Below are 13,409 nucleotides of genomic sequence, written 5' to 3'. Positions count from 1 at the left end.
TGGTCCCCACCCACAACTCTTTCTCCAATATATCGATGATATCATCAGTGCTGCTTCTCTCTCTCGTCCAAAATTGGAAAAGTTTATCTGTTTTGCTTCTAACTTCGTCTACTCTCACCTTCACCTGGTCCATTTCTGACTCCTCCCTTCCCTTCCTTAACATCTCTCTTTCCATTTCTGGATATTGGCCATCAATATCCAGTACAAACCCACCGACCCCCGCCATTATCTTGGCTATACATAACTATTCCATTCTTCCAGTTCCTCCATCTCCCTTTCATCTGTTTTGATGATGCCATCTTCGACAAGGGGGCCTCCAAAACGTCCACCTTCCTCCCCAACCAAGGATTCCCCAGCATTGCAATTGACAGGGCACTCAGCCAGGTCCCACCCATCTTCTGTACTTCAGCCCTCACCCTCCCACAATAGCAATAGGATCCCCCTTGTCCTCACCTATTATTTCACCAGCATCTGCCTCCAAAGGATCATTAGCAGCCATTTCTGCCTCCTCTAATGGAAAGCCACAGCCAAACACACATTCCTCTCCCCTCTCTTGTCAGCCTTCTGCAGGGACACCCTGGTCCACTTCCCCTCATTCCGTCTGCATCTCTGTCTCAGGCTTGCGACAGTGCTCCAGCAATGTCCAGCACAAGCTGGAAGAATAGCACTTAATTTTCCATTTGGGAACTCTGCAGCCTTCTGGACTCAATATCGAGTTCAATAACTTTAGGGCTTCAGCATCTTTTCCATGTCTTACCCCCACCCTTACACACCAGGCCTTGTCACCATGCAGGCTGCTACTACACACAACCCATAAGCAGCGAATTGTTCCTCCATGCTGACCTTTACCCACTCCTTTGTCCAGCTGTTTTTCTCTCTATTTGGAATCTGTCTCCACCATTGTTTCCTCTTACTCTACCTCTCTTCTCTCCCACCCCAATTTCTGCATAATTACCATCCTTTTCCTAGCTACCATCAGTTCCAAACCCAAGACGTTAATTGTGTTTTCTCTTCACTGATTCTGCCAGATCTAATTAGATTTTCCAATAGCTTCTGTATTTTTTTTTCTGATTTCTGACATCTGCAGTTCTTTTTAGTTTAAAGAAGAAATGGACAAATGTTTAATAAGTAATTGGTGGAGGGGTTGGGGAGGAAGGGCAGGAAAGAGGAGTTGAGTCAGAGATGAACTCAGCTGTGATCATATCAAATGGCACAGCAGGCTCAAGGAAGTGGCAATTCACCTCCTGCTCTTGGTTCTTAATCTTTTTATCATCCTTAACACCTCTCTCGCTCTCTCTCGCTCTTTCTCTCTCTCTCTCTCTCGCTCTCTCTCTCTCTAACACGCAGCAACCAACCGCAGTCATAAACAAGAGACTCTGGAAAGACTGTTTCCTCTTGAGAAACAACCTAGAACAAGGAGTCACTTTAAAAATAAGGGGTCACACATTTAACACTGACGAAAACATTCTCCTCATCTGAGGGTTGAGTCTTTAGAACTCTCTTCCTCAAATATGAGTGGAAGTGAAATCCTTGAATTTTTAAGGCACAGCCAGACACATTTCTTGTGAAGCACGGTTTTAATCTGGGATGAGCAGGAGTGTGCAGAAAATTACATTAGCCATAATTTTATTGAATGGCAGAGCAGTTTTGAGGGGCCAAATGGCCTACTCCTCTTACTAATTTCATGTTCATAAATACCTATCAGTGATGTATACTGCAAGGTGTCTCTTGATCAAAGCATTACATAGAAAAGTACAGCACAGTACAACCCCTTCGGCCCAAGGATTAATCCTAATGTAAAATAAAATAACCCAATCTACACACCCCTCAAATCACTGCTATCCATGTGCATGTCCAGCAGTAGCTTAAATGTCCCTAATGACTCTGCTTCCACCACCACAGCTGGCAAGGCATTCCAGCTACCTCTGATGTCTCCTCTATCCCTTCCTCCTAATACCTTAAAACTATGACCCCTCGTGCCAGTCAATCCTGCCCTGGGGAAAAGTCTCTGGCTATTGACTCTTTCCATGCCTCTCATTGCCTTGTATACCTCGATCAGGTCACCTCTCTTCCTCCTCCTCTCCAGAGAGAAAAGTCCGAGCTTAGTCACAAAGTCATAGAGATGTACAGCGTGGAAACAGAACCTTCAGTCCAACCCGTCCATGCTGACCAGATATCCCAAACCGATCTAGTCCCACCTGCCAACTCCCGGTCCATATCCCTCCAAACCCTTCCTATTCATATACCCATCCAAATGCCTCTTAAATGTTGCAATTGTACCAGCCTACACCACTTCCTCTGGCAGCTCATTCCATATCTGTCAACCTCTCTTCATAAGGCAGTCCAGGCAGCATCCTGGTAAACCTTCTTTGCACCCTCTCCAAAGCCTCCGTATCTTTTCTATAGTAGAGCAATCTGAACTGGCCACAATATTCCAAGTGTGGTCTCACCAGGGACTTGTAGAGCTGCAGCAAAACCTTGCAGCTCTTAAACTCGATCCCCCTGTTAGTGAAAGCCAAAACACCATATGCTTTCTTAACAATCCTATCCACCTGGGAGGCACCTTTGAAGGATCTGTGCATTTGAACACCCAGATCCCTCTGTTCCTCCACACTGCCAAGAATCCTGTCTTTAATCCTATTTTCAGCATTCAAGTTCAGCCTCCCGAAATGCATCACTTCGCATTTATCCAGGTTGAACTCTATCTGCCATTTCTCAGCCAGCTCTGCATCCTGTCTATGTCGCACTGTAGCCTGCAATAGCCCTCAATACTATCGACGATACCTCCAACCTTTGTGTCATCAGAAAATTTACTAACCCACCCCTCAACCTCCTCATCCAAGTCATTTATAAAAACTACAAAGAGCAGAGGCCCAAGAACAGAACTCTGTGGGACCCCACTCAACACTGACCTCCAGGCAGAATACTTTCTATCTACAACCACTCTCTGCCTTCTGGCAACCAACCAATTCTGAATCCAGATCTTCGTGTATCCCATACTTCCTGACTTTATGAATGAGCCTACCATGGAGAACCTTATCAAAAGCCTTGCTGAAGTCCATATTCACCACATCCACTATTCGACCTTCATTGACCTGTCTTGACACCTCCTCAAAGAACTCAACAAGATTTGTGAGGCATGACCTGTCCCTCACAAAGCCATGCTGACTGCCTTTAATCACACTATGCTTTGCCAAATAGTCATAAATCCTATCCCTCAGAATTTTTTCCAAAACTTTGCTGACCACAGATGTAAGACTGACCGGTCTGTAATTGCCAGGGATTTCCCTATTCCCTTTCATGAAAAGAGGAACAACATTTGCCTCCTTCTAATCCTCCGGTACGACTGCCGTGGAGACTGAGGAGGCAAATATCCTCGCCAGCGGCTCAGCAACCTCCTTTCTCACTTCCCGGAGCAGCATAGGCTAAACGTGGTCTGGTCCTGTGGACTTACCAATCTGAATGTTTTCCAAAATTTCCAGCACATCAACTTCATCAATCTTGATCTGGTCAAGACTGTATCCCAGCTCCTCAACGTTTCCAGTTACAACAAGTTCCCTTTCCTTGATGAAAACCAAAGCAAAAAACTCATTTAGGGCTTCCCCTATCTGACACCTCCTCAAGGAACTCTAGGTAATCCCCAAGATTGTCTCAGATGCATTGCTGGTAATATAAACACTGAAATGTTGTAATGCTTAAAGTCTCTTTCTTCCACTGTTGAATATTTCTGTTGATGAATGTTTAACTTCCTGGAAAAATATCTGATGGGTCTTTCTATCCCCTCGCCATCCTCCTACAGGAGCATCGCACCAACACCCACATCACTGGCATCAATAACCACCTTGAAAGGCTTCATGTAATCCTGTGTGGCCAATACTGGGGCAGTAGTTAACACCGGTTTTAGGCTGTCACTTGCCTTTTGACAGTCCACTGTCCCCTGAACCTTCTTGCCCTTTTTAAACAATTCAGTGAGTAGAGCAGCCACACTGCTGAAGTTCTGCACAAACGTAGGATAAAATCCACTCAACCCCAGGAACCACAATACTGTTTCTTTTGTCAACAGTATGGGAAATTCTCAATTACTTTCGTTTTCACATCCTGTGGGGCTATTTGTCCATGTCCAATAATATGACCCAGGAAGGTGACTTGGGCTTTGGAAAATTCACTTTTAGCTAGGTTTACCACCAAGCCTGCCTTCCAAAGTCGATTGAACAAATCCAATAAAGGTTATAAATTTTCCTTCGATGAGTGACGAAAAATCACCAGGTCATCAATGTACATTACACAGTTCGGTAATCGGCAATGATTTTATTAGTCATTGTCAGTGAGCGGTTCCACCTGTCCATCTATCTGCTCCACCCTCTCCTCTGACCTATTACCTTTAACCCCACCTATTGCACTCTACATACCTTCCCCACCCCGCCCCACTCCCTCCCATTTATCTCTGCACCCCCAAAGCTCCCAGCCTCATTCTTGATGAAGGGCTTTTGCCCGAAATGTCAATTTTCCTGCTCAGAGGATGCTTCCTGACCTGCTGTGCTTTTCCAGCACCACACTCTTGACTCCAGTCTCTAAAATTTGGCTGGAGCGTTTTTCGTACCAAATGACATGACCTTGAACTGATACAGAGCTGAAAATGTGTTGCTGGAAAGGCGCAGCAGGTCAGGCAGCATTCAAGGAGCAGGAGAATCGACGATTCTGCTGCTCCTTGGATGCTGCCTGACCTGCTGCGCCTTTCCAGCAACACATTTTCAGTTCTGATCTCCAGCATCTGCAGTCCTCACTTTCTCCTTGAACTGATACAGTCGATTTGGCATCACAAAAGCCGAAATTGCCTTTGCCCTGTCTGACAGAGGTACATGCCAGGAGCCTCGCGGCAAATCCAACTTGCATTTCTAAGTTGTTTAGCATTACTGTTCCAGCTTCTTACACATTGAGACAGCATTACTATTGTAGATTGTTATACATTGAGACAGTATTACTGTTCTAGTTTGTTACACATTGAGACAACATTACTGCCAAATTTGTTATACATTGAGACCGCATTATTGTTCTCGTTTGATACACATTAAGACAGCTTTACTGTTCCAGTTTGTGATACATTGACACAGCATTACTCTTTCATCTTGTTACATTTTTGAGACTGCAGTACAGTTCTCGTTTGTTATAGATTGAGGCAGCATTATTGCTCTAGCTTGTTACTCATTGAGACAGCATTACTGTTGTAGATTAATTATTGAGACAGCATTACTGTTCTTGCATGTTTCACCTTGAACAGCATTACTGCTCCAGTTTGTTATACATTGAGACTGCATTACTGCTCTTCATTGTTACACATTGAGACAGCATTATTGCTCTACCTTGTTACACATTAAGACAGCATTACTGTTCTAGTTTGTTACTCATTGAGACAGCATTACTGTTCTCGCTTGTTACTCATTGAGGCAGCATTACTCTTCTAGTTTGTTACACATTGAGGCAGCATTACTGTTCTAGTTTGTTACACATTGAGGCAGCATTACTGTTCTAGTTTGTTACTCATTGAGACAGCATTACTGTTCTCGCTTGTTACACATTGAGGCAGCATTACTGTTCTAGTTTGTTACTCATTGAGACAGCATTACTGTTCTCGCTTGTTACACATTGAGGCAGCATTACTGTTCTCGCTTGTTACTCATTGAGACAGCATTACTGTTCTCGATTGTTACTCATTGAGACAGAATTACTGTTCTCGCTTGTTACTCATTGAGACAGCATTACTGTTCTCGCTTGTTCCTCATTGAGACAGCATTACTGTTCTCGCTTGTTACTCATTGAGACAGCATTACGGTTCTAGTTTGTTATACATTGTGACTGCATTATTGCTCTAGCTTTTACACATTGAGGCAGCATTACTGCTCTAGTTTGTTACACATTGAGACAGCATGAATGTTCTCGCTTGTTACACATTGAGAGACCATTACTGTTCTCGCTTGTTGTACATCGAGACAGCATTACTATTCTTTCTTGTTACACATTGAGGCAGGATTATTGTTTTAGCTTGTTATACATTGAGACAGCATTACTGTTCTAGTTTGTTACACATTGAGACCGCAGTACGGTTCTAGTCTGTTATACATTGAGACAGCATTCCTGCTCTAGTGTGCGATACATTGAGGAAGCATTACTGCCCTAGTTTGTTACACATTAAGATAGCATTACCGTTCTAGCTTGTTACACATTGAGGCAGCATTGCTGTTGTAGCTTGTTACATATTGAGATGGCATTACTTGTTCTAGCTAGTTATTCCTTGAGGCAGCATTATTGCTCTAGCTTGTTACACATTGAGACAGCATTACTGCTGTAGTTAGTGATACATTGAGACAGCATCACTGCTCTAGCTTTTACACATTGAGACAGCATTACTGTTCTAGTTTGTTATAGCACCATGAGTCTGCCTTTATGCAGTAAGTTGTGTAGTAATTGTAATTGGGGTCATGGTGAAATGAAACTATCTTCAAGCAAAGGAACACTCGGTCCTTCCCTGACCTTCCTCTTGTTACTGTATAATGACTCATCATTTTCGCACCCATGATGAAAAGAGTCAAAAGTCACACAACACCAAGTTATAGTCCACCAGGTTTATTTAAAGTCACAAGTTTTCAGAGCACTACTCCTTACTCAGGCAAAGTGGAGGGAGGCATACAGGCGCAGAATATATAGACAGAGAGATCAAGGCAAGATAATCACAGGTAACACATAAATACAAATAGCATGAGTCGGGTATCGACAGGCTGAATAACAAGTCTTAGCAGGTAATCAAGAGTGTCCACAGACAGGTGAATGAAGTGTCAATAGCTGAATAACGAGTGATCCAATTAATTACGCAGACAGATAATTACAAATAATGAAATGTAGGGTGGTCCTAGAGACAAACCAAAAGGCCTGAATAACATGAGAAGGTATTGCATGATGAGAGTCTAACCAAAGTAACATCACAGCATGACAAAAAGAATGATCAAGTTTACTTGCAACTACAGTCCAAGAGCTTCTCTACCATACAGCCTTACGGCCGAGTGACCTCCTAAAATGAAGAGTAGAAGTGAAGGCAAGTCTCTTGTGAACGGCTCAATCAGTGCAAAGAAAGGTACTCACTTCAAATGCCAGAACTCACAGGGTTGCAATCCAAGAGTTGGAAGGTGCAAATAGACTAGCAAGCTCTTTTCAGCTGGCACGGAAAAGATGGACCAAATGGCCCACATTTGTGCAGCAAATCTTTATCTGTTTCCAAATTTCTAAGGTATCAACATTTTAGCTGCGATGGAAATTCTTGGGTGTGAGTTAGCCAATGTAGGAACCTGTTTGTTATGGATAGACAATAGTGTCATGTTAATGACACTGGCTTATTAATCCAGATGCCCAGACTGAAGCTTTAGAAACAAGGGTTCATACCCCACCACAGCAACTGGTGGAATGTAAATTAATTAAATCTTGGATTTAGTACTGGTCTCAGTAATCTCATTAATACAGTTATAAGCAGAGGGGAGAAGAGGACGTGGCTGAGGTATTAAATGTACACTTTGCTAGTGTCCTCAACAATGAAGAAGATGCTGCCCAGGCCATGGTGAGAAGGAGATAATTCAGACATGCTAAAGATTGATAATGGGATGCATTGGATGGGCTGTCTGTATGAAGAACAAAGAACAGTATAGCACAGGAACAGGCACTTCCAACACACCGTGCGTTTATAAGCTAAATTCCCTTTGCCTTTACACAACCCATATCCCTCTGTACCCTGTGTAATTCAGTGCGAGCACCTCTGCTGTTTGCAACATATTATATGGAGTCTAATCCAGACAACTGTGAGGTGGTGCATTTGGAAGGTCTAATGCAGAAGGGAATTTTACAGTAAATGGCAGAACCCTTGTAGTATCAACATACAGTGGGATCTAGGCGCACAGGTCCACAGTTATCTGAAAGTGGCAACATCAGTGGATAAGGTGATAAAGAAAACATATGACATGCTTGCCTTCATTAGGGCGGCACGGTGGCACAGTGGTTAGCACTGCTGCCTCACAGCACCAGAGACCCGGGTTCAATTCCCGACTCAGGCGACTGACTATGTGGAGTTTGCACTTTCTCCCCGTGTCTGCGTGGGTTTCCTCCGGGTGCTCCGGTTTCCTCCCACAGTCACAAAGATGTGCGGGTCAGGTGAATTGGCCATGCTAAATTGCCCGTAGTGTTAGGTAAGGGGTAAATGTAAGGGTATGGGTGGGTTGCGCTTCGGCGGGTCGGTGTGGACTTGTTGGGCCGAAGGGCCTGTTTCCACACTGTAAGTCTAAGTCTAAGTCTAAGTCATTAACGGACATAGAATATAAAATCTGGAAAGTCATGTTGCAGTTGTTTAGAATTTTACTTAGGCCACATTTGGAATATTGTGTACAGTTCTGATTGCCACACTACCAGAAGGAAATGGAAACTTTGGAGGGATACAGCAATGGTTTACCAGGATGTTGCCTAGTTTGAAGAGCATTAATTATGAGGAGCTTGAACATCAATGGTGAGGGGCGACCTGATAGAAGTTTACAAAGTTGAGAGGCATGGATTGTTGGAGTCTATTTCCCAGAGTAGAAATGTCAATTAGGCTTAAAGTAAGAGGCTGCAAATGTGTTGCTGGTCAAAGCACAGCAGGTTAGGCAGCATCTCAGGAATAGAGAATTCGACGTTTAGAGCATAAGCCCTTCATCAGGAATAAGAGAGAGAGAGCCAAGCAGGCTGAGATAAAAGGTAGGGAGGAGGGACTAGGGGGAGGGGCGATGGAGGTGGGATAGGTGGAAGGAGGTCAAGGTGAGGGTGATAGGCCGGAGTGGAGTGGGGGCGGAGAGGTCAGGAAGAGGATTGCAGGTTAGGAGGGCGGTGCTGAGTTGAGGGAACCGACTGAGACAAGGTGGGGGGAGGGGAAATGAGGAAGCTGGAGAAATCTGAATTCATACCTTGTGGTTGGAGGGTTCCCAGGCGGAAGATGAGGCGCTCCTCCTCCAGCCGTCGTGTAGTTGTGTTCTGCCGGTGGAGGAGTCCAAGGACCTGCATGTCCTCGGTGGAGTGGGAGGGGGAGTTAAAGTGTTGAGCCACGGGGTGATTGGGTTGGTTGGTTCGGGCGGCCCAGAGGTGTTCTCTGAAGCGTTCCGCAAGTAAGCGGCCTGTCTCACCAATATAGAGGAGGCCACATCGGGTGCAGCGGATGCAATAGATGATGTGTGTGGAGGTACAGGTGAACTTGTGGCGGATATGGAAGGATCCCTTGGGGCCTTGGAGGGAAGTGAGTGTGGAGGTGTGGGTGCAAGTTTTACATTTCCTGCGGTTGCAGGGGAAGGTGCCGGGGGTGGTGGTTGGGTTGGTGGGGGGTGTGGATCTGACAAGGGAGTCACGAAGGGAGTGGTCCTTGCGGAACGCTGATAGGGGAGGGGAGGGAAATATATCCTTGGTGGTGGGGTCCATTTGGAGGTGGCGGAAATGGCGGCGGATGATACGTTGTCCGCGCAGGTTGGTGGGGTGGTAGGTGAGAACCAGTGGGGTTCCACTCCGGCCTATCACCCTCACCTTGACCTCCTTCCACCTATCCCACCTCCATCGCCCCTCCCCCTAGTCCCTCCTCCCTACCTTTTATCTCAGCCTGCTTGGCTCTCTCTCTCTTATTCCTGATGAAGGGCTTATGCTCGAAACGTCGAATTCTCTATTCCTGAGATGCTGCCTAACCTGCTGTGCTTTGACCAGCAACACATTTGCAGCTGTGATCTCCAGCATCTGCAGACCTCATTTTTTACTTAAAGTAAGAGGCAACTGGACAGATATATGAATATGAAAGGTATAGAGGGACACAGATTGTGTTATACAGGGAATTTTAATTTTCCACACATTGTTTTGGACTGCCATTGTGATAAAGGTTTGGATGGTGAGGAATTTGTTAAATGTGTTCAAGAAAACTTTCTTTATCAATATGTAAATGTTCCTACTAGAGATGGAGCAAAATTTAACCTTCTCTTGGGAAATAAGGCAGGGCAAGTGACTGAAGTGTTAGTAAGGGAACACTTTGGCAACAGTGATTATAATTCTATTAGTTTTAAAATATTCATGGAAAAAGATAAGCCTGCCATAAAAGTTAAAGTTCTTAATTGAATTTGGAGGAGCCGGTGTTGGACTGAGGTGTACAAAGTTGAAAATCACACAACACCAGGTTATAGTCCAACAGGTTTATTTGGAAGCACACTAGCTTTCGGAGCACTGCTCCCTCATCAGGTGGTTGTGGAGTATAAGATCATAAGACGCCTGTGCGATGTTCTTGGAGATCCTCTCCACTTTGAGCCGGTAGTTAATGGTGTCAATGGTAGTCATGATTTGGAGGTGCCAGATTTGGACTTACGATCTTGGACTATAACCTGATGTTGTGTGATTTTAACTTTCTTAATTGGAGGAAGGCAAATTTTAATGGTATGAGAGAAGGACTTTCAAACGTTGACTGGACAACTGACAATTGGGAGGCTTTCAGAAGTGTGATAACGAGAGTTCAGATGCATTATGTTCCTGTTAGAGTGAAAGGTAAGGCTGGTAAGAGTAGGAAACAATGGATGAATAAAGATTTAGACACTCCGGTCCAGAATAAAAATAATCATATTAGATGTAGATAACTGGGATGAAAGAATTTCTGGAAAAGTATAAAGAGTGGGAAATCGGAAAGGCAATGAGGGGATATGAGATAGCCTTGGCAGGTAAGGCTAAGGATAACCCAAAGAGATTCTACATTAAGAGCAAGAGAGCAAGTAGGGAGAGTAGGGTCCCTTAAAGATCAATAAGATCATCCTTTTGTTGAACCTCAGGCGATCGGAGAGAAATTAAATAAATATGTTGCATTAGTTTTTACTGTAGAGAAAGAAATGGTGGCTAGACAACTCAGGGAAATAAATATTGATGTTTTGAAAACAGTTCACATTACAAAAGAGGAAGTGCTGGAGGTCTTAGAAAACATAAAGATGGATAAATCTCCTGGGCCTGATCTAATGAATCATGGGACATTGTGGGAATTTAGAGGACATTTCAGCAGAAATATTTGTATCATCTTTAACCGCAGGTGAGCTGCTGGAGGACTGGAGGGTGGCTAATGTTACACATTTGTTTAAGGAAGGCTGTAAGAAGAAGCTTGGGAACTATAGATCTGTGAGTCTGACGGTGGTGGTAAAAAGATTTTTGGAGGTGATTCTGAAAGATAGGATTTACATGCATTTGGAGAGGCAATGAATGATTAGGGATAATCAGGTGGTTTTATGCGTGGGAAACTGTGTCTCTCAAACTTGATGAGTTTTTTGAGGAAGTAACCAAAAAGATTGATGAGGGCAGGGCTGTAGACATTGCTTATTTGGACTTTAGTAAAGCCTTTGAGAAGGCTCTGCATAGTAGACTAATTAGTAAAGTTAGATCACATGGGATTCAGGGTGAGCTTGCCAGTTGGATAAAAAAAGTTGCCTTTATGGTAAGTGACAGAGTGTGGAGGGTTGTTTTTCAGATGAGAGGCTTGTGACCAGTGGTGTTTCACAGGGATCGTACTAGGTCCACTTTTGTTGTCATTTATATCAATGATTTGGATGAGAATTTTGGAGGCATGGTTAATAGGTTTGCAGATGATACCGAAATTGGTGATATAGTGAAGGTTATCCAAGATTACAAAGGGATCTTGATCAATTGGGTCAGTGGCCTGAGGAGTTTACTTTAGATAAATGCAAGATACTGCATTTTGGTAAAACAAACAAGAGTGGGACTTACACAGAGACACCTAAGAATTCAGATATATATTTCTTTGAAATTTGTATAACAGGTAGATAGATTGGGTCAAAAGTGTTTACCACACTTGCCTTTATTGCTCAGACCTTTGAGTGTAGGAGTTGAGACGTCACAGTAGTTAGCACTGCTGCCTCACAGCGCCAGAGACCCGGGTTCATTTCCCTCCTCAGGCAACTGTCTGTGTGGAGTTTGCACATTCTCCCCGTGTCTGTGTGGGTTTCCTCTGAGTGCTATAAATCACTATAAATGCCGGAGGAAACATCACAGAAGTGCTTCACTGGAAGCTCCCAAGCACTGGGGATGTCCCCTAGACAGGGGACGAAACATCTGCAACACAAATTCCCAGCTCGGCAAACAGAACCACAACAACGGGCACCCGAGCTACAAATCTTCTCCCAAACTTTGTACTGTAAACAGTTCTAGTCACCCTGTGGGTTAGTAAATTTGCAGATGACATTAAGGTCAATTGAGTTGTGGATAGTGAAGAAAGATGTTGTAGATTACAGAGGGACATAGATAAGCAGCAGAGCTGGGCTGAGAGGTGGCAAAAGGAATTTAATGTGAAAAAGAGTGAGGTGATTCACTTTGGAACCAGTAACAGGAATAAAGAGTACTGGGCTAATGGTAAGATTCTTGGTAGTGTAGATGAGCATTATTAAACTGGACAGGATTCAGAAAAGGATGTTGCTAGGAATGGAGTATTTGAGTTGGATAGGCTGGGATATTTTCACTGGAGCATAGGAGGTTAAGGGCTAACCTTACAGAGCTTTATTCAATCATGAGGGGCAAAGATAAGGTGAATAGCAAAGGTCCTTTCCCTAAAATTGTGGAGTTCAAAACTAGGGGTCATATTTTCAAGATAACAGGAGAAAAATTTAAAAGGACATGAGGGGCAACTTTTTTTTACACAGAGAATGGTTAGTGTGTGAAATAAATTGCCAGATGAAGTGGTAGATGCAGATACAGTTAATTTAGTTTAGAAATACGATCGGCGTGGACTGGTTGGACCAAAGGATCTGTTCCCGTGTGATATGATTCTATGAGAGAAGTAGATAGAACATGGAACAGTGCAGTACAGACCCTTCAGCCCACAATGTTGCTCTGCCCTGTGTGAAACCAATCTGAAGCCTATCTAACCTAGATTATGTCGTCCAAATGCCTATCCAATGACCATTTAAATGCTCTTAAAGTTGGAAAGTCTACTACTGTTGCAGGCAGTGCGTTCCACACCCCACCCCTCTCTGAGTAAAGAAATTACCTCTGACATCTGTCCTATATCAATCACCCCTCAATTTAAAGCTATGTCCCCTTAAGCTGGCCATCACCATCCGAGGAAAAAGGGTCTTCCCTACCTAACCCTCTGATTATCTTATATGTCTCAATCAAGTCACCTCTCAACCTTCTTCTCTCTAATGAAAACAGCCTCAAGTCCCTCAGCCTTTCCTCATAAGATCTTCCAGCCATACCAGGCAACATCCTGGTAAATTTCCTCTGCACCCTTTCCAAAGCTTCCACATCCTTCTTAAAATGCGGTGACCAGAACTGTACACAATGCTCCCAAGTGCGGCCGCTCCAGAGTTTTGTACAGCTGCAGCATG

At 44.0% G+C, this 13,409-nt stretch overlaps 1 protein-coding gene across 1 annotated transcript in view; it reads left to right on the top strand.

Annotated features, from left to right (window-relative positions):
• Positions 1 to 13,409, top strand: part of arhgap39 (Rho GTPase activating protein 39) — a 379,768-nt gene that overhangs the window by 344,166 nt on the left and 22,193 nt on the right. The window lies entirely within an intron of this gene.

The sequence above is a fragment of the Hemiscyllium ocellatum genome, chromosome 5, assembly GCF_020745735.1.
Source record: "Hemiscyllium ocellatum isolate sHemOce1 chromosome 5, sHemOce1.pat.X.cur, whole genome shotgun sequence".
In the NCBI taxonomy this organism is placed as follows: Eukaryota; Metazoa; Chordata; class Chondrichthyes; order Orectolobiformes; family Hemiscylliidae; genus Hemiscyllium; species Hemiscyllium ocellatum.
This window is presented reverse-complemented; position numbering and strand designations above follow the sequence as displayed.